We start from the raw sequence: 22211 nt of genomic DNA, 5'->3' as shown, positions 1-22211 counted from the left end.
TACTCATTTAATTTTTTTTGTTTACCAAATATTTAAAATTGCCACTTGCTTTGTTGAACTTTAATGCTTTTCTGAATTTTCTTACCATCTAAACAGATGCTTATACTCTATCTGATACAAAGATTCTTTGGTTTTTGAGTAAAAACATGTAGTTCACACTAGTCTATCTGAGAAGCACAGGTTGTATACAGTACTTGAGTGGAAAAAAAAAGACCCATCTCCTCTTGGATAGCGTCCATTGCAGGGCTGTGTAGAAAGGCACAGTAATTAACATTACTGGCCCGTATGTCTTTGGGAGGTCCGAGGAAAGTCCGGAAAAAGATGCTGAAGACTTACAAATGCCACAGAGATAGATCAAGGTAGTAACAAACACATGATACTTAACCTGGAGCTGGAAAGCAGCAACACGATCATCCACATCATTATGCCATTCCCACTATCATTAGTACAGCATTATACTGGTGAATATCAGTAATACTAATAGATACCTAAATAATGTCAACAAATTGCAAAAAAAAAAACATATCCAGATACATTTACTTGTTCAATAATTTGTTTCAGTATAGTAAATAATCATGATATGTACTAAAAATAACATATCAAACTTGAGCATGCAAATTAAATCTAGAAAATGTATGGAGGGGCATGAACTGAAAAAAAAACACTTAAAATGACTGCAGTTGGCTTTTAATCAACTCCCATTATGTTTATCTTTAAAAGAAAGTGTTTTTAATATGCTCTCTTTAATCTTTGTTTTACTATTTAAATAGGGAGATTACAGTATTGTGAAAATGTATTGGATAACTAATCTGTGATTTCTTTTGCAAAAACACAATTCATTTACCGCAGAATTCCAGTCTCATCTTATATGAAACACAGTCAAAATTATCTTCATTTGAACATCTTTTTTCTGTTTTAAATTATAGTTTCTTGGAAAAGTAAATGAAGCCCAGTCATTTTTACCAGATGGAATATCTTTACAATACTAAAATCTCATTCCAACTGTTTTGTGAAAATATCCAAAACCAAACTTAAACCAAAAGCTTAATGAATAAAATAATTACTGGCTATGCATATTAGAAAATAATGATATGCTAAAAATTAGTGCTATGTTAAGGTAATCAAAAACGTTGAACAATGTGTAATTTATATATATATAGTTTATTGTATATATCTACAGTATATATAACTAATAAATTATGTACTAACGTTTTTTATATTATTTTATATTACTAACATCAACTAGTATTTATTAACCCCAGTGAGACAAAGAACAGAAAGGTTTTTATACTTACAGAACAAAATACTACGTAGCTATAAGTAAAAATAAAATTTTCAAGCTGAATTGCAGCTCAACGCTAGATGTGTTTATTGGTAGTAGAAAACACATAATTATTTCATGCATTAATTATGTCATGCTCGCCCTAGCCTTGACGCACCCTTCAGTTACATCACCTTCCAACCTGTTTCCCAGCACCAGTTGCCATGGAAACAGATTGACAGGAGACTTAGATCACCTGGAGACAATTTACAAGTACTTCTGTTCCAGGTGATTCAGAAGTTAAAAACTCAGATCTGATAGAGAGGGCTCTGTCATAAAGTTAATTGTCTGAGCCCTTCAAGTCCTTATTCCTATTTTACCTAATTATTGCTAAGCACAATCAAAAAATTTTGTGATAATATTGCCTTGCTTGGATTCCTGACCTCTGCTGTGTTGCTTGTTTTGTATTTTCTCTCAGTACTTTATTCTCTCTTTGTTCTTTATTTGGTTTCTTTTTTCTTTCTGCTCACTAGGCTTGCACCCTCTTTGTGTCTCTACAGTTTGGACTTGGATTCTCTTTTCATCCTTGCTACTGTGTTTTCCTTGTTTTGACCCATGCTTTGCTGGACCACAACTACAATCAAGTAATCCAAGTAATCCCCTTTGTGCTTTACCTGTGTTTGTGTTTCACCACCAGCTTCAACCTCTACCTGCTTGACCATGATCTTGGACTCTGTGTATTTCCTAGTTTCCTGTCTTGTCACAGCACACCATTTGTCTACGCACACTGCTGCACTTCCTTGAGTCCCAATCTGGCTACAGCACCAGGTCACCTGTGTACTCAGCACTGCTGCCCGCACAGTTCCCAGTGTATACAGTATGTTCAGTGTCTGCACAGTTCCCTATCTGTGTGCTGCCTGAAGGTTTCCGTCTCAGCCGCCTCTTGCCCAATACTTGGGATCTTGCTATGCCTTATAGATCTGCTGCTAGTCCAACCTTAGCAGCGGACTGTTACAAATTATATTTTGTATACCTAAAACACCTTTTACTGATTCAATGTGCAAAAAAAATCCTGTCCATAGTTACTGACATGCTCTGTGAGGTTATTCTTGGACAGCAACCAAATTATGCCTTTCATAAATGTTGATGGTTTTGCATCCACCCTCTAGTTTAAGTGAGGTACAATGTTGTAATTTTCAGTCTGAGGCTCATCAGGTGATAAGCGCAATCAATAATTTTGTGATAACACTTCATGGGCTTAGGATCCCCACAGCTAAGCAGCTGCCTGGCTTTTCACTCACATTACTTACAAGCTATGCTCAGTATGCCATACAATTATAAAATCTTCCTTTGAACTATTTGTGAATTGTAACTGGAGCTCAATCTTACCTCTCCTGTCTATATGCAAAGATTGTGGTGTTGGACATTCTATTATCCCTCATAGAAGGCTTTAAAGCTGCATTTTCTATTATCTTGCATGACCTAAAAAAATGGCTACAAATAAGCTACCAGGAAGTTTAAAGAATAATATTTAATGTACTAAACATTTAAAGTCTAAATGTCCTCCTGATAAAAAGGTTTCATATTCAAATTATATGACACTTTTAAAAAAAACTGCTTCTAATCAAGATCTGGAATTTTCACATCTCTTAAGCTTGCTTTTTTTCATATGCTCCAAAGGCACATAGTGTTATGATTCTTATGTTTGTAACTGTAATACAACTAAAAGTAGTTATCTTATGGAAGTGCAATATCCTTATTTTTACATAATTATAATAAGCAATCAATCTAGATCATACAGAAACATATGTTCTTTTTTAAAAGTTTTCATAAACTAACAAGCATAATTTCTATAGGAGGTACATGTATCTTCTAACCATACAATGACTGCATTGGTAAGCAAGCCCAGGTAGTCTCTCCCATGACACTGAATTGCCATCAGAAAGGCTAACCAGAAAGAAACAAGACAATGTGAGCCAAGCTTACAGTAATGTGTAGCATGCTGTAACCAACAAGCAATTGACTGAAGCTGCCAACAATTTCAAGAAAATTGGTAAAACAGAAATAAATAAATAACTTGTACTAAGAGCTGAAAAATATGTTTGCCAATTAGTTTGATTTTTAATTCTAATGAGTTCAGGAGTTTGTGAAGCCAAAATTCACTTTATGCTTAATATTTAAGTAAATATGGATTTATGAGTTCTAAATAACTAAATAACACAAATATAAACAAAATAATAAAACCTTGCAAAAAATGACAGTGTAGTCAGATGATTAAAATTGCTTTGACTGTTTATGTATTCCCAGAAATTTTGCGGTTATATTCCAGAAGGTTATCAGCCGATGGGAAATAATGCAGTCAAAAATAAATGAGATGCACTACAAGCAGGGAGTACTAAAAGCTTTATTGGCAGAGGAAAGCAACTGCAGTATTAAAGAACATTTAATTTTACCCAGTTTTTGGCTCAAATCTCCTTGAAGGTTCTGCTATAACTTGTTGTCTCCATGGCCACTTTAGCAGAACAGCATTTTTTATATATTCACATGCTCTAAAGTTTTCCACTATTTGTAGTGCCCAGTATATGTTTTATCTATGTATGCTTGTTAATTGAAATCCCCATGATCTACAGTGCCTTGCAAAAGTATTCACCCCTGTTCTGTTTTTATTTTTAATTAATTTACTAAATGTCTGGATTTTTTTTCCACTTTGACATTATAGAGTACTTTGTGTTGATGAGTGGTAAAACTTCTCAGTTAAATACATCATGGTTCCATGCTGTAACACAATAAAATGTGAAAAAGTCCCAAGGGGGCTGAATACTTTTACAAGGCACTGTAAATTTTTGTCATGGAAATAATACAAATAATAAATAACTGCTTACACTTATATAGTGCTTTTCTGGACACTCCACTCAAAGCGCTTTACAGGTAATGGGGATCCCCCCCACCACCACCAATGTGCAGCATCCACCTGGATGATGTGACCGCAGCCATAGTGCGCCAGAACACTCACCACACATCAGCTATCAGTGGGGAGTAGAGCAGAGTAATGAAGCCAATTCATAGAGGGGGATTATTAGAAGGCCATGATTGGTAAGGGCCAATGGGAAATTTGTCCAGGACACCGGGGTTACACCCCTACTCTTATCGAGAAATGCCCTGGGATTTTTAATGACCACAGAGAGTCAGGACCTCGGTTTTACGTCTCATCCGAAGGACGGCGCCTGTTTACAGTATAGTGTCTCCATCACTATATGCCACAACTATGCCAGTTGTGAGTTGCAGGGTGATATGGCTGCTGGCTAATGCAATTGTCTTCTCTCACCTCTGGACATAATTTTGAAAAGAAGTAATCACTGGATGGTTCCATACTATACTGAGTGTCACATGTAATGAGTTATTTATAACTACAACAAAGTTATTATCAGAAAAAAATGACAATACCATTTTCTGTATTCTGAAACCATGTACTGTACATTGACATTTCACTGACTAGACATGACAAGTAAATTCATTGCACTGTTAACATTTGTCATCTTCAGTGTTACTGGCTGGTAGCATGTGACCAGTCTGAAAGCAATACAAGTTGTACATCTATGATGCATGTTTTATACTGTAGCAAGTTTCAGATCTTATGGGATGGGATTCTCTTATTCCTCTCATAGAACTGAAACAAGCATGTGCCTGTTCACAGGTCTCTGAGCCCCAGATGCCACATGCCATTCCAGTTCATTCTACAAATGTTCATGGGCTGATATCTGGAGAGTAGGACCACCCATGCCATAACTGTCACATTCTCATCTCATCAGTAAGTTGTTATTACACAAGAAGCACTAAGGCATGCTTTGCTGGAATGGATGGACTTGGAGGAAGGACAGAAGTTGAGGTCCCATAACTGGATCAAGGTAGTCAAGTTGCCATCAATCACTATAAATGAAGCTCTGCAGCAGCTAGACACTCCTGCCCAGACCATTACACTTGACCTTTTCTTCAATCTTGAGAAGATGTTGTGACTTGAGGACTCCCAGACTTTGGCCTGTCATTTAGAGACTGTGTAAAGTCAGTAAAGGCTTTGTTGGCTGTAAAGTTTTGCCAGGTTAGAAATTGCTGAATGGCAATACCCTAGAAAAGGCAAGTGGTAAGGTGCTGTCTAAGTCCACCCTCAAACACATTGATAACCAAAAAACATTGTTCTCTTGATAAAAGAAGAGTATACTGGATCACATCTGTGTTTTTCTCTCTTTTTTCAGCAGGCTTCACAATGGAAAGACCGATTACCTCATTTAGCACATGATCAATATCCACTTATATAAAATAAGGCAATTAGTTTTACTTACCACTACACATTAAACAGTTGCCCTTTGGGAAAACGCAACAACAATAAATAGCTTTTTACACCACATTCTATAATGTGCTGATAACTAAAATACTAAACGATATAATGATTCAGATTATAAACTCACTGCATTGTAGTAAAAAAACAAATGTTTATATTATTTTACATCAATTATTAAATAGGGTTTAATTAATTGTAACAATTTAGATAATTTAGATCCAGAACAAAGGTCTTGCTCTCTCTAGACTGGTGCAATTACATAAACTGGATCCTTCTCATGGCAGTACAGTGTCTATAAACCACCACTTGCAATGGTGAGCATTGTTGTCTTGCAGCACTGGGGCCCTGGGTTCAATTCTGGATCTTGAGTGCTATCTAAAGTATGGAGTTTGTATGTTCTTCCTGTGTTTGTCTGGGTTTCCTGTGGGTGCTCTGGTTTCCTCTAACAGTCCAAAGACATTCTTGTTGGTTAATTTGCTTTTGGAAAATTGGTGTGAGTGGTGTGAGTGTGTCTGTTTCTGTGTGTGCCATACAATTGACTGACATCCCATCCAAAGTGTACCCCACGTTGCACCCCTTGCTTACTAAGAAAGGCTAGAAGTGGTTAGAAAGTGGATGTATGGATCCTTCACATCAAAACCTTATAAAATAGTGTCTATGCTAGTGATGGATCCCACAGAGCCATATGTTCCTGCATATTCACCTTTCATTACAGATTTTATTAAATGCTGTGCCAGAAATTTCCTTTGTAAAAAGGCTTCTAAACGATTTCAAATAAACACACTGACTCCAGCTCTCAGTCTAAACTAGCACTGAATTGTGCTCATTCCTGGGACAGTATTAAAGTGACCAGAATACAACTAAAACATCAAAAACAAGAAAAAGGTTATGAATGTTTCCCTATGTTTCATGAAGTAATGGAGGCTCAGTGAATGTGAAGGTAAATGTCATAAAACTGGAACACGTGAGAGACTACACATAACTAGGGTCAGGATAACAGAAAACATGGAATGTAGAAGTGAAATAAAAACACTACTCTCAATAGGAGCAGAGATACTTGGCAATACAGACTGGAAAAAAATGTTTATATGGCCAGTACCAACATATGGTTGTGAAGCAATTAACAAAAAAGGAAGAGGGAATAGAAGCATTTGAGATGAAATGCTTGAGGAAAATGTTGCTGATACACTGGACAGCAAGGAAGACAAATGATCAAGTTGTAACAAGAAGAAACAGTTCTTCTTCTTCTACCAGCAGTAAAGAACAGAAAGCTGCAGTATTTCGGTCATGTGGGAAGACATTAAGCCACATTATAAAGAAATATTGTGATGGGATTTGTCAAAGGAAAACTCAAAGCAAAGAAAAACAACCTGAATGACAAATGTAACAATGCACAGGTAAACTGTAGGTAGACAGAGAAACCTTAAGAAGAAATTAAATCATTAAAATGAGTAAAAAATGTTACAGGTACAGCTGTTAAAATTAACTTTAAATGACCTTTAAAAATACTAATCTTTATCTGTAAATGATAATTAAAAAAAATGATAATTAAAACAGATGACTATTGTTGTTGATCATTAGCCAGTAGTTCAAAGAGGAAATTAACTAAAACAAAACCTAATTGAATAGACTAAGAGGTAATTTTTACTTGATGGTTTACCTCTCTAGCTCAAGACGCATCTACTCAGTACTTCTGGAAATATGCCAGGATCATGTCAGTCTGCTGATATTAAAAGAGTAGTACTCCTGTCTTTTTCTATCAATGTTATAGCTAGTGGGTGGGATCTCCTCTCACATAACTGCAGATTCCGATACTTAGATTAATCACTTTGACTGAAGCAACATTGTTTTTCCCAGGAGCAATATTTCTTTTAGACTCATCAACTCAACAACAGGACACATTTAATCAAAACAGTCTGCAATAGGATAAGCAACAATATGAATAGCTTAAATACAGTAAAAAGTTATTCAAATTTCAAAAGGTCACTGAATCCATCTAATTATAAATGTGACAGAAAATAACAGAGCTACAGTACTTGCTTGCCAATTAATATTGTTAAGGTGTTAATTATTAGTGCAATTTGGATGGCACTTTCTCCATTTCATTTTTAGGTACTTGGCTAAATAACACAAGACAGGTAATACAGGTTCTAGAAAGCTTTGTAACATTTTATTTTTTAACTCGTCCTTCATGCACTCTATACTGTATTATATAATTATTTTATATAATTATATAATACTTATTTTAAAAGCTTGATTCCTGATGCAGGACACAATACAAACTATGAAATAAAATCCAAATAAAACATTAGCTTTTGAATGAATGTCAAGGCATCTATCTATCCATTTGCAATAATAGTACAATAGAGAGATGTGCTGGAGCTTAATCTGGCAGATCACTGGTGCAAGGTAGGTTACACAATGGACAGACCATATTTGGTCTGTAGGTGAACACACAAACTCTGCAAAGAAGGCATTACGGCCCAGAATGAATCCCAGGATAAATATATATACATTTCAAATTCCTCTTGCATATCTAAAAAAATTCTGCTAAGCTGCTTAGCATCTGAAAAGAAAGAATTCTTGCAATACAACATTACATCATTACAACATTACATCATGATATTGCAGAATATACTGTATGGGGAAATACTGGGGAATATGTGTTTTCCTGGTTGCCATTATTGCTGTCAACCAACCTATCCCTACACTATGCTGATTGAGACATACAGTCACTCTAAGCGTGATGTTTTGGCTACTAATGTTATTTTAAAAATAAATTAGTAATTTATTTGGCTGACACTTTTATTCAATGTGATTTACTGTATATTTGCACACATTTATACAGCTGGGCATTATGAAGCAATGAAGGTGAAGTCTCAAGCTCACAAGTACACCAGCTGTCCTACTTAGCCTAGGATTTAAACTAGCTGATCAACTGCTGAACCACTCAGTTCGCTGTTACAATCTGTACCAGCACAAGGAAAAATGAGGACTGCATATGCTAGCCCACTGTCAAGTCATCTGACACTTGACACACTACAAACTACAATACAAGCTACACTACGTGCTTACAAGAGATTTACTGTAGCATTAGCAGGATTAATGATTCCTCTTGGGAGGAAAACTACTAGTTCACAGGCTCTTACCAAGTCATAGTACTCACTTGTTTGCAACAAATCACCTGGTGAGCTTTCTATCCTACCTCAGCCAATCCTAGCAGGCTAAAAACCCATCATATTAGGACTAGGATTGAATGAGTTACAAGTGAGTGCCTTTCCTGATGAGCACCTCTGAAAAGCTTTAAGAAAAAAAAATTATTGAAACAAACCATTTGTAAGTGAAAGAAGATCAATTAAACACTGACCCTTGCTACATGCCTATCAAATTCACTCTCAAAGCAAGGAATGGGGCACTTAATATCAGAAGGAAATATAATGGCCAAGACCCCTCTGGAACTACAATTTCATAATTCATTATTAAAAGGAGGTGAAAAAAATACAACTGTTAGTAGATGGACTGATTCACATTTCTAGACTTAATTGCAGAGTGCCATGAAATCAATGAACAAATTATATGCATCAAATGTCATGAAGGATTCTTTAGGCATAATTGGAGGAAAGAAATCATGCTACTGCTGCTCTTGAATATTAATGAGCATGAAAAAAGTAAAAAAAGTAAAAGAAAAGGTGGTGGAAAGTAGCAAATGAAATGTGTCATCCATTCCGCTTAGGTTACAGCTCTCGCAGATGGCGTTCATTAGTAAAATGTTAATTTTGACATATCTCACAGCATAATCTTCATTACATTGAGTTAAGAATCTTGGAATTAACATAATTTATATCAGCAAGTTGTCAGCACTGCAGTATTGGGGCTGGTGAGAAATCATAAAAAGCAGATCTACTTTCCTTAAATAATGTAAAGGCAATTAAGGGTTATTCCTGAAGCATGCACTTATGTTTAAATGGAAACACTATAGCAGAATGCAGAGCAGTTTGCCACTGGTGACATTGGGTATAATTATATTGAACATGCTATTAGCTGGCAAAGACAAGGCATTCAGGTCTCATTTACTTGTTCTGAAAAGCAGTGCTTTACTTTTTTATTCATTGTGGCATTGGAAATTGAGCAATCTGTGTAAGTTAATCTCTTTTAACCTCTCTGAAATCTGAAAAAACAAATTAAAAATGTTTCTGAAGAACAAAGGAGGATCACAAAGATCACATTTTGGGTTCTAGTGTTTCCAACATTCCAACATGCTAGTTGGTTGAACATCCACAACATTAACTTCTCCTATTACTCAATAAGGATTCACGCACATACATCATACTTGTTTTTTTCATCCATTCATTTTTTAACAGATTCTTCAAATTCAGGGTTGTGGAGGAGCTGGGCGGTACACCCTGGGCAGTGTGCCAATCTATTACAGGGCAGACAAGCACAGTCACATACTCACACCAAGGCCACTTTTCCCAGAAGCCAATTAACCTATTTGTACAAGTATGTTTTTTTAACTGGGAGAAAACCAGAGCACCCATAGGAATCCCATGCAAACAAGGGGAGAACATATAAACTCCAGATAGCACCTTAGTTCCGGAATTAAACCCAGGGCCCTAATGCTTCAAAGCAGCAATGCTGAACACTGCGCCACAAAGAAGCCCCTGTTTTTTCACATGCAGTGCAATCTAAAGCTGTCAAATTGATTCTTAAAATGTGTTGTCTATCAACATGAGACAGCTTTGTGATTGTTAAAAACATTGTTTAAATAAAACCAATTATCTGCTTATAGTATAAATGGATACTAATATATAGGAGCATCCATTTGTACCATAAGAAGAGGTTAATTATCTGCTAAATAGTAGAAGAAAATAACCTTCTTCAGGTGTAAAAGCAATAGAAGGCTCAACAGCCAAAATGTCGTGTTTATTCTACTTTTTTAGCATGGAATTAACCGCTACTTGTTCCTTTGCAGCTCGTACACTGATGCAACCTCTTACTCATTCTTCTATACAGTACAACCCACTTAATGACCCCCATGGCAGCTCTTTTTTGGTGCATGTATCTTTACTTAGAAACAACAGCTGCAACTAACTTTATATGATCCTCTGGTAATGACAGTCCCCTGAAGATAGGAGACTCCCTCTACTTCAATATACAGTAGCTAACTGAGGCATAATGATATATGCCAAAGTACATACTGTATCTGCTGTGTATATATGTACATCATAATACTATAAGAAAGAGAAAAAATCTATCCACACTACTTTTATTTACTTTAGATATTAATATTAATAATTAAATATTAAGTTCCTTTGTTAGAACCCTTGGGAGACAGAACTGTGTTCTAACTGACAAAGTCAGCAGCCATTGACTGCTGTTTCACCCTAATCAGGGTCTTTCAGGGTGGTATAGATAACTTTGACAAGTGACATGTATGTTATGACAAGAATTGAATTACTTTTATATAGGTTGTGCTCAGGAATAAAGATTTGATTATTTAGACAATAAGAGCACTCAGTTCTATAAGTAGCTGTAATAAGGTGCTGTATTTGAGTTAAAAATAAAATATATATATATATTTCCTATCACTACCAAACTTTGCGTCTTTGTGTTAAAATACAGTTTGTGGAAATAAAAAATAGCGTAATTTGCTCTTATATATTTCATAAGTATGAAATATATAAGAGCATATTATATATATTATATATATTTATATATATTTCAATAAATATATATAATATATATAAATATATATATATATTTCATAGTATTAGTATATTTAATACTATGATCAAGAACAGACTTCTAAAATCATGATCAAGCACATCATAAAAATGCTTGATCAAACATTATAATTACTTATTTTTAAGCAAAGACATTCTAAAATTATTCATTAAGATCATAGATATGATTAAAAATGCCATTCACAACCCTAATATAAAGTTTTACCAAATAAGTGAAGTAATGTAAATCAGTAATGTATGTCCGTAAAACTGAACTCAAGCAGCATAATATTTCCTAATGTTTCTTTTGTAGTTAGACAAACACTGTAGTACACATTACGTTGTTAATATGAAAGTAATTTGTTTATAAAGATATTTAAAATTAAACCAATTAGCTGAAAGCATTTGAACATAAATCTAAATATACTTACCAAAAAGATCATTTAAAAGTGTCTTGCAAATTCTCAGTTGATGTCACTCTGCTAACTGTACTGTAGTGTGAAAAAAAGATTTTCTTAGAACATGCATTCAGGCTGAGCACATCACCCTTGATATACAGTACATCTGCAGCATTATTTTTCCAAAGTTCCGTCTGCATAAATAGTAGATCAGTTGGATAATCTTTTATAGCCATGGGACACTTCTCAAAGCAGAATAGTTTTAGGGTGGATAACTTCATACCAGCTGCATACACAACAACTCAATGCATACTGACCAGAAAATGTCAACCTGGTCTAGACTAAAGGGTCTTAGTGTCAAAACAGTGGGGATACAAAGGGATATAAGGTTTACACAAATGTAACACTGCATCTGCCAAGCTCAATGAAAGTCTGTTCCTTTTGTATGTTTGATCCAAGTCATTCTTTGAAAAGAGATCAGTAGCAGATGCATTATCAAATAAATTACAGATGTACTTTTTCTCCTGAGGGCAGTTTGCTCTCTGGTATTCAGCTAAGAATGGAAAATATGGGTTTTGCAAAGAACTTTCCTGAAACACAGAAAAGAAAAATTCTAAAGGCCATGCGCAATTGTGCCAGGCAGCAGCCTCTATTTGCCACTGGATGAAAAATGTTATTTTATCAGTTCACTCTGTATGTGAATGGAAACATTTCCGTTAGTAGAGAATGAGGAGCCTTTTGTTTAACTGGAGTTAACTATTGAACAGAAATGGCAGTGCCAAAGAGAAAAACTAGCAATCCACATACAGTAGCTCATAGTCAAAAATATTGCTTACTGTTACCTAGAGGTGATATAGTTAGAAGAATAAATGCATTACAATAAATGCACTGTATTTCTTCAGACTTTGCCTTATTGAAACTATTTTCACCTAAGGGTAGCACACCTATATATTTACACTGAACTTTATCAATTATTCATATTGAACAATAACTATTAAAAGCCTCTGGCTTTAACCTGCATGGCTGAAGGGGTAGCACCTGGCAGCATGAATGAGATGAATGGACAAACCTCCAACTAAGGAGCAACAAGGGCTTGCTTCAATGGAGTCAAAATTGAATCACACAGTGAACACAGAGAAGGTAAGTCAGACTCGTACTGGTAATGATGTGGTGGTATCAGCTGTTTTGCTTTCTTCCCAAACTATCATCACTCACTCCATTCATCACAGAAAACAGAAATCTTTAATCAAAAATGTCCATCTATATTACCCATCATCTACATAATAATTTTATTAAATTAAGGTAGTCAAATCTTAAGTCAGTCTCTCTTATTACAGTGAATGTACAGTAATCAATCAGAAAGTCACAGATATTTACAGTATGTCCTCCCAACACTTTTAAAGTCAATGAATTATCCCCATAGAAAAAACAGTGAAGACGATTTCAAGAGGTTCTATGATTCTTCACACACAACAGCAAAACTCTACAATTACATGGTCTATTTCAGAGCTCAGGCTGTCAGTCTCCTTTACTGACAATCTCAGTTGGAGTGAGACAACAATTGCCAACTACACAATTCAGTAACTTGGAATTTGAAAATAAAATAAAGAAAATAAAAGCAGGTTTTGCACTTCTGAAATGTACTGCTGAGAAAGACTTTCTGGCTGTCTTGTATAGCACTTTAAAGTGTAAAGGATGGCATTGACGATGAAGACAGAGAGTTCTTTCCTTACTACAATACTTGATAATAAATCATTCCACAGTTTTTTTAAACACTCAATAAGTTGTAAACAGATTATTGCTGCATAGAGAAGGCGGCAAATTCATAAAAAAAACTTGTTTATAATATTATACTAACGCACTCTATACTATACTCTAATGCACCTGTACTGCTATGGAAAGACTGTAATTTTTCTGTGAAACATCCACTTTTATGGCCTGAAACAATAATGCAATAGTTATGCGTATTTTAGTTCACATGCATCAGAGATCAGATTGATGACACTGAAAGAGACGTAAGGAACTTAGATATATTTTCATGCATTGTACATATATACTGTAAAATAGTGTTTCATTTAGACATAGAAAGAGTATTTTTACCTCAATAATAAATTGTAACCATTTACAGCATGTCTGTGATATAAAAACACAGATCTATTAATTTTCTTAACAACACAACTATAATTAACCACCTCTGCGCACAGACCATTATGCTTGATACAGAATGCACTGAACAGTTCTAGACCTTTTTTGGTTTCTGTTTTATTATTCTCTAACATAAATATATTTTGATAACACTCTTCAAATCAGTATTTATATTAAGGAGCACCAGCACAAACAAAAAACAGCTGTATTCCAAGGGATGCACTGGGAACATTCATTCATCATAAAACTGTACAAAATCAAACTTAAAAAAACACAAGATGCAATTATAATAATTAAAAATAGTTCATTCCATTATACTTAAAATGCGGCTAAACAATATACAGTATGGTAGAGCATTTTTCAAATGTAGTAATCACAAACGTATAATTCTATTTTTTTATTCTATAGTTAGGTATTTTGAGTCACATTTGGTTTGGACATCATAATACATATCACACAAATGCATTTTATTTAGGTTTTCACGTTATTACAATGAAAAACTTTTTTGTAAGGTATGCAGCATAACAAATGCAGCAATAAAATATTTCACTGAGAATCATCACACAAATACATCACACAAATTTTCTTTATCTTTATTTTTTCAAGACAAAGTGAGACCTGTAAGGTTTATAAAAATATACTATTTGGATTTTATTTCTGAAAAAATAAAAATGTCATTTGTGTATTAGAAAACAAAATTAACACCACATAATTATATCCAGCATAGTAAAAAAAACATAATTTGGATTTTAACAGGCATTGAAAACAGGCACAAAATGATATACTGCAATTACTACGAGACACTTTGAGAATTCATACAATTAAGGTTATATTTCTAGTATCCCTTCATACATTACAATTTAAATACAATGATACTACATTAATAATAGCAGTAACTAAAAAAATGTAACTCAGAACAATATCAGAACAAAAAATAATCCAAGTCTTGCAACATAAAACCAAAAAATATCCTATGAATATTCTGTGAACATACAGTACATACTGTATATTTATGGCATGCTATAGAGCCCATCCTTAGTTACTCATTATTATGACAAAACAACTACCTTTTGAATAACCTTTCTGTGTAGTATCACATGATAAAATTTGATTAAAACAATCTAAAACAAAATAAAATATTCTTCAGGCTTAACACATTTATCCTTTGGGAAAACATTTTCTGAATACCAATCAAATGGTAACATTCGAAATTTGTCAATATATTGTCACACAGTAAAATGCTAAATCACAAGAAGCAATTGTGACTTTTGTAAAACTGCTTTCTCACCTTTAGTGAAATAAGAACGGCAGGAGTGCTGCTGGACTGAAAAATGAATAAAGACATCATGTCTGTTTTTAGAAAGGCAATTAAGCACACCACTTTTTATTCTGTTCCATGTAAGTTTCATATAAGGTGACTGATTGCATCTTTATATGTTGTATGAAGCGAGCAGGTTAGAGAGTAAGATGAACAGATAAACAGTGACAAATATTCATTGAAAAACAGAACAAAAATCAGGAACGGACTGCTCTAAAATAGAGAAGGATAATAGGATTATTATCCCTTAGAGCTTCCCTTAATTTGTGAAAATAATAGGAAAGGACACCCACTAAATAAGCATACATATTTATACATATATACTGATAAAATGGTCCAGATAGATAGATGTTCATTATTATTCCAGAATTCATTATCTAAGTGCCATTAAAAATAGCAGACACAGAACTGCTGAAGTGAAGCACACCCTTACAATGAAAATTATGCCACAGTTGTCAGGGCAATAAAAATCAACTGAGATTTGAGAGACAAAGCTAAAAGAAGATTAGCAATTTGCAAAGCTAATAGTTCCAGCACAATACACAGTGGCAGGATTTTTACCACCATGGGGGTTTGTTTTAATAAAGAAAAAAACACCCAGCAGTTAATTTTAGTGATTGACAAATACCAAGCCAATTTACAGCAGCATCTGTTTTGGACTCCATTCTACCCCACCTGTCTTATTGATGCAGTGCATTTAGAACAGGAAAAAAAAGATGTGCATCAGCAAGTTGAGCAGCATATGGTTACTGTCTTTCAGCTGAAAGGTGCAAAAGCCGTTTTATTCATGTCAACAGAAAGTGTCATATATTGAGTATTCCATAGTGCTTATTAGTGTGAAAAATAGATGCTAAATAATAAACTGCATGTGTTAGAAAATACACGTTAATCATGTGTATATGGAGGCATGAACCTTTGCTTTATTTTGAATATTTTTTTTATTTCAAACAATCAAAAATGTATCATTTCAGTATCATTATGTACAAGTTTTTTAATAAAATATTTAATAAAGACCCTGGATCATTGTCTAAACTTTTTCTTCCCTTTTGAGGTAAAGAAATATCCACATGTATAGGCATGAACTGAATGAATGGACAAATTAATATCCAGTGGAAATGTCTATTGTCTGTCTATATTAATATAAAATACATATGAAGAATAGATTATTTAAAAAATTGAAAGAAGTATTCAAGAAAGACAAGCAAACACTCTTTGAAAGCATTTAATTCAGCATTTGCTGTTGTTTTCATACCATGATTATCCCTCTGTTTTGCCATTATCCATTATCATTGATTCAAAACTGCAATAAATATTTACAAAGACTGGGATATGCAGACAAAATATTTTTTTAATATCTAGATTTTCTATTGCTTTCAGATTAAACTACTGTCTGATTAGTCTATTAGTCTGAGATATATATACATGGTATATCCATTTTTAGTTGCCATCTACACCACCAAAATTAAATGAAATGCAAATGTTTTTTAAATACCTAAAAAAATGAAAAACTAAACCATTATTTTTCTGTTTTATTAGGGATAGGCAGAAAAATGTTTTAAGAAACTGAAAGAGAGGGAATTGACAATAAAATTCACAAAGCCATTTATTTTGAAGTCATATCGTAATTTTACACCAATTCCTGTATTGGCAGAAAAGCGTATCCCTTTGGGCATTCAGACCCAACTATAACAGGATTAAGGATGTCACACCTATGGTGTAGGCAATGATCCAGTGACTGGCCACACTCCAGCAGTGCATATTCTGTAGGTGATAGTCAAACATTCTGCTAAGCTTACTACACAAGGAATGCAGCAGTAGAAAATACCTTTTCCAATAGAAGGCACAATCTTTAAAAAATGGGAAAAGGGGTCTCATATCTCCAGAGATATATTCTTATATTCAAAACTTTTCAAGGAAGTAAATTTAACTGATTTAATCACATGTAAAGTACTATGCCTGGAGAAGATATCAACCCTAATTCCATGTTTTAGTGCTAAGGGAACAGTACTGAGAAGACTCTGCACACAGATTCACATTATATAGACCAGCACAAAAAGCACTTAAACTGATGAAAGAACTAAACTAAATTGCACAAAGAAAAAAGCCTATAACCATATTCTTTCTGTGAAGAATATGAAAATCAGTTAAAAGATTACATTGTACAATTCCACCTACTGATATACAATACAAATGTTGATATGTTTTAAAATGGAGTAGATTTCTTTATCATATAAGCAAACAGCAATTAGAGGCCAAGTCAAAATATCGTTACTCATAACATCTAAAAGCAGTAGCTCAAGAAGAAAAGCAAGTGACAACAAAATATTTTATGGACTTTTTCATGAGGCATGCCATCTTAAATAAGGCTTTACAACTTGATTTGGCAAAGTACATACAGTGGCAAGGGAAAAGCCCAGTTTGATTCACTTTTTTGACAGCAATATATTGCTTTTACTACACAAGACTTCCATGACCAAATTAAATCTTCCACTCCACTGATTACTTTTGATCTTCACAGGTAGCAATTTCTAGTAGTGTGTTAGTGATTTTTATACATCAAACAACTGCCAAAGTCCAACCGGTTTTACCAAAAGGATCTAGCATTTTTAACTTCATAGGTTTCCAGCTGCTTTTTTGTATGATTTACAGTACTGGATTGCTGATTCCAGTCTAAATTGTTACCGACTAGTCCACAGCATGTGAAAAAGATAAAATGTATTTAAAAAAATGCAGGGTTATTTCTTTTTAATAATCGCCATGATCAGCTACCATTTCTTAATGGACAAACCCTCCCCCTCTTACACAGCGGTTGGCAATACACATTTCCCCTGGTATTTCAAACAGTGACTGATGTGATATTCTATATTTGGCATCAGTGAGGCACCTCATGCTTTTGGATTTCATAATACTGAGAACTATACAAAGCTGCCTGCAATGACGGTGTAGAACTGCAGCTGTTGTTTCTAAAAAGGAAGCTGAGGCTGAACACTTTAATACAAGAACAAGTCTGACTCCAATAAAACGAGTGAGTTTTAATAATTTTCTCACTCTTTAACTGGATACAGATAAATCTGTAGTGGTTACCCATATTTATTTAACAGCAAGTTTATCCACTTCTACTGTTTTACAACTTACTATGTTTAAATAATTGGTTAGCACATCAGCAATATGCCTTATCATACATCTTTATGTGGATTCATTTCTAAACCGTTGAGACATAATTTATAAAGTACATAAAATCGCGCGTTTCTTTTCAGACCGAGTTTAAATCTTAGACTGACATTATTTTTTTAACAAAAACACGCACATCAATAATTTAAGAAGTTGCACAGCTTGGAAACATTTAACCCCGAGGAAACAGGCTCGCTGTTTGTTGTTCATTTGAAGAAGTAATGTTTGAGCGCGGCAGAAACTAGAATAAATTATCAATAACAAAGTCGCTTTTCAATTATTTGTGTTGGTATCTCCCTACTACCTCAAATTCAATAAAGCTACAGCACCCTGCCAATGTTATTATAAATGTATTTTTCTAGTGAAATGATATTCAACTTTAATTGAGAACACACACTCAAAAATGCCAAGTACCTTGGTCTCTTTATCGGTTACAAAAGAATTGAGTAACCTTTTTCTTATTTAAAGTAGTATTTACAATTACCCCGACGCTTTTAAAACTACGGGTTTTAAATGCTGAAAAGCTACTAGTGTTACATTAGTTACCGCAGCAGGACCTTAAATTCATATTCAGTTCTGAACCTGTTACTAGAAGAGGCGAATGTCAGCTGTACCGTATTGTACATTGGGTGTTTTATCAAAAAAGAACAGGTGTTATGAGACGTGGATTTTCTAGAGTTTTGATTTTTATAAACTATAAAAATTAGAAATATTGACAATAAAAGACTAAATATAATGATGATGAATGATAATGACATTCTTTCAAAATAGTCCGATTAAATACTCCCCCTTCACCACCACAGTTTAAGAAATGGGATGCCCAGTGTTAATTAGCACACACTCAACTTGATGTTAATACCTGCAACAATAAAACTGATGACGAGCAAAACGACGAACGACAGATGTTCTCAACCTACATAAAAACATGTAGACAAGCATGCCAAATTCTGAATGTAAAAGCATCACGCATGTGCACGTCAGAGCTTGTCAAAACTGACGAACAAATGTGCTCTGTTTCAGGTTTCATAAAAATATTCACAAATAGCATATACGTGGCTATACAGCTATATTTTTGGGGGGTTCAGCTCGGATGATTAAGAGCTTTCAGAGATAAATACTTGCAGGTGAAAGGACTTGGGAAGAAAGAGTTAGAAATCCTATCATAAAACAAAGACACACACCACACAAATGTACACATAACATGGATATTAAATATATTTTCAAAAGCTGTTCTATAATGTTCAAGAAACTTTAGCCGTTTACCTTGAAGGAGAGTATCCTTGCCCCAAGACCCGAGCTCCGGATGTCACAGCTGAGCGGTGGTGCTATGTGGCTGTCTTGTCGAACAACATGATTTCTCCCTTCTCTCCCCTGCTGTTCCCAGGGAAGAGAGCACAAGCTCACTCCACCCACGCAATCACACAAGCACACGCGCACACACACAACACACGCAGATCTCCTCAGCGCCCCGGCGACAGCGAGAGAGAGCGGTAGGTGCTACCCTGTCTCTAGTTGCCAAAGTGCTAGTGGTCATGACGACACAACAGAAATAAAAAGTGATCTGGAACCCATTGGCCAAGGCTAAAGCAAAATTGAAATACCAGAATTTTGGAAGAAAAAGAAACGGAGAATGTCTGTTTTAAACTGTCAGTTCAGAGAATGAGTGAAAAAACGAATTCTGCATATCAATAATAACAAAGAAAACGTAGTGTTGATCTACTGTATATGCTTTTCAAGGTAGAAAATGTACAATCTGTATACGATTTTATATTTATATATTATTATAATTTTCTAAGCATCAGCTAAAAGAGTTAAAATAGCTAAATCAGCTAAAATTAAGAAGTTTTAAAACCGTCTCAATTAAAGGAATAGTACAGAACTACTTCGCAATACTGGTCCAGGCTGTTTTAATAATATACTGTATACTGTGCCTAAACAGTAGAAAGTATACAACCCCTTGGACTTTTTCACATTTTCTCACATTGTCAGTGCCTCAAAGTTTCATACATTTAAATTATATATGTTTTTCCTGTTACAGTACATATACATCATACTCCAGACTTTTTTCTCTTTATTGAATTATTTTATTGTAATAATAGATTTTTTAAAAACTGAAATATCTAATTGGATAAGTCTCCAACACCTGGACTTACTACATGATGGAAACACCTTTCGCTGCAATTACAACAGTGAATCTTGAGATCTTGGGATAGTTGACTTCTAACCTTGCAGTTCTTGATTTGGCAATATTTGGTCATTTGTCAGTCAAGTTCTTTGAGGAGCATTGATGGACAGCAGTCTTCAAGTAATTCCACAGATATTTGATTGGATTTAGGCCAGACCTCTGATTGGGCCATTCAAGGGCATTTAACTTTTTGTTCCTTAGACACTCCACTATAGCTTTGGCTGTGTGCTTTTAGGTCACTGCCATGCTGAAAGGTCTGTCCTTAGCTTTCTTTCAGAAGACACCAAGTTTTCCTCAAGGACTTTTCTATTCTTTTGCTCCATTCATTTTCCCTTCTATCCCGATAAGTACCCCAGTCCCTGCCAGTGATGACAATTAGAAACACTCCAGATGAGAAACAATGTTGTCAGTACCATTCTTCACAGTAGGGATTGTGTTCTTTGGGTGATGTGCTGTGTTGGGTTTGCGCCAAATGTAATACTTTCCATTTAAGCCAAAATTCTAAAAGTTATATTTTAGCTATGTCAGGCCACAAAACATTTTGCCACATATTGGCACCTTGATACCTTATTAATGTTTTTTTTTTTTCCGTGATGGCTTCCTTTTATCACAGATGTCGGAGAAGGACGAAACTTGGAATGGCAGGAGAGCGAAAAAGACCCTATGCGTAGCGGTGAGACGGGGGTTAGCCCGGGCTCAGCTATTCAGGAAATGCCATATAGAAACCTATGCCCTCAGGTAGCGGACGTGGGGCGACCTGGTGCTAGGTGGGTTTCAAGGACATCCGAACCTCGATGCTGAGCGAGGAGCAGAGCAGAAGCAGGAAGTAAATAGGCTACACAACAAGACGCACCAGAAAGACATGAATAATCACAGTGAACTAGGAGCATGAGAGAAGCAAAATGCCCTCAAGGTGTACTGGGCGTGACACCTTTATGCCTTCCTGCCATACAGGCCAGATCTGTGGAGTGCTTGGGATATTGTAATTTACACACTGACCAGTCTTGGCCATCAAGCCTGTAGCTCTTTCAAAGCTGTCATAAGCCTCATGGTAGCTTCTCTGGTTAATCTCCTTCTTGTCTGCTTATCAAGTGTGGATGGATGGCCTTATCTAGGTATGATGGTGCCATGCATATTCAATTTCTTGGAATTTTGTCTTGACTGTGCACCAAGGCATTTGATTTTTTTTATATCCATCCCCTGATCTGTGCCTTTCCACAACCTTGTCCTGGAGTTCTATAGAAAGTTCCTTTGTGCTCATGGTTGATTCTTTGCTTTGAAATGCACTACCCAACAGAGAGAGCCCACAGGACCTCCTGAATTTATTGTGAAATTATGTGAATCACTACAATTTAACACAGGTAGAGTCTAAAAAAATAATTTTTCAGTTGAAAGTTATGGACAAATAAATAAAAAAAAAAGTTTAAATGCATTTTAATTCCATGCTATAAGGCAACAGAAGGTGAAAAATGTTAAAGAGTGTGTAGACTTTCTATAGGCCCTGTATGCATTACAGTATTTTAATTTATTGTGTCCTCTATTCTCAAGAGGCTGCCTATTTCAATTTAAATAAAATGTACTTCAAATATTGTTTTTAATTGCATTGTCTTTTCAGGGGCCATTTGAGATCTTAATTTTAATCAGTAAATCTTGTGGTTAAATAAAAGACTGTTG

General features: G+C 34.9%; 1 protein-coding gene across 11 annotated transcripts in view; it reads right to left on the bottom strand.

Moving 5' to 3' along the window:
• Positions 1–19927, bottom strand: part of LOC148822750 (cAMP-regulated phosphoprotein 21-like) — a 140787-nt gene extending 120860 nt beyond the window's left edge. For 6 of the 11 annotated variants that reach the window (XM_088928715.1, XM_088928719.1, XM_088928723.1 and 3 more), the window contains exon 1: positions 19616–19927. The gene's annotated coding sequence lies outside the window, so the exon portion shown is untranslated. Of the gene's footprint in view, positions 1–11751; positions 11812–19615 lie in introns of all 11 variants that reach the window. The other 5 variants (XM_088928720.1, XM_088928718.1, XM_088928722.1 and 2 more) reach the window with 3 other exon arrangements.
• Positions 19928–22211: the final 2284 nt, after the last annotated feature.

This window comes from Atractosteus spatula, chromosome 12 (assembly GCF_055471065.1).
Source record: "Atractosteus spatula isolate fAtrSpa1 chromosome 12, fAtrSpa1.hap1, whole genome shotgun sequence".
NCBI lineage: Eukaryota > Metazoa > Chordata > Actinopteri > Semionotiformes > Lepisosteidae > Atractosteus > Atractosteus spatula.
Note: the sequence above shows the minus strand (reverse complement) of the source record. Positions and strands in the feature narration are given on the sequence as shown.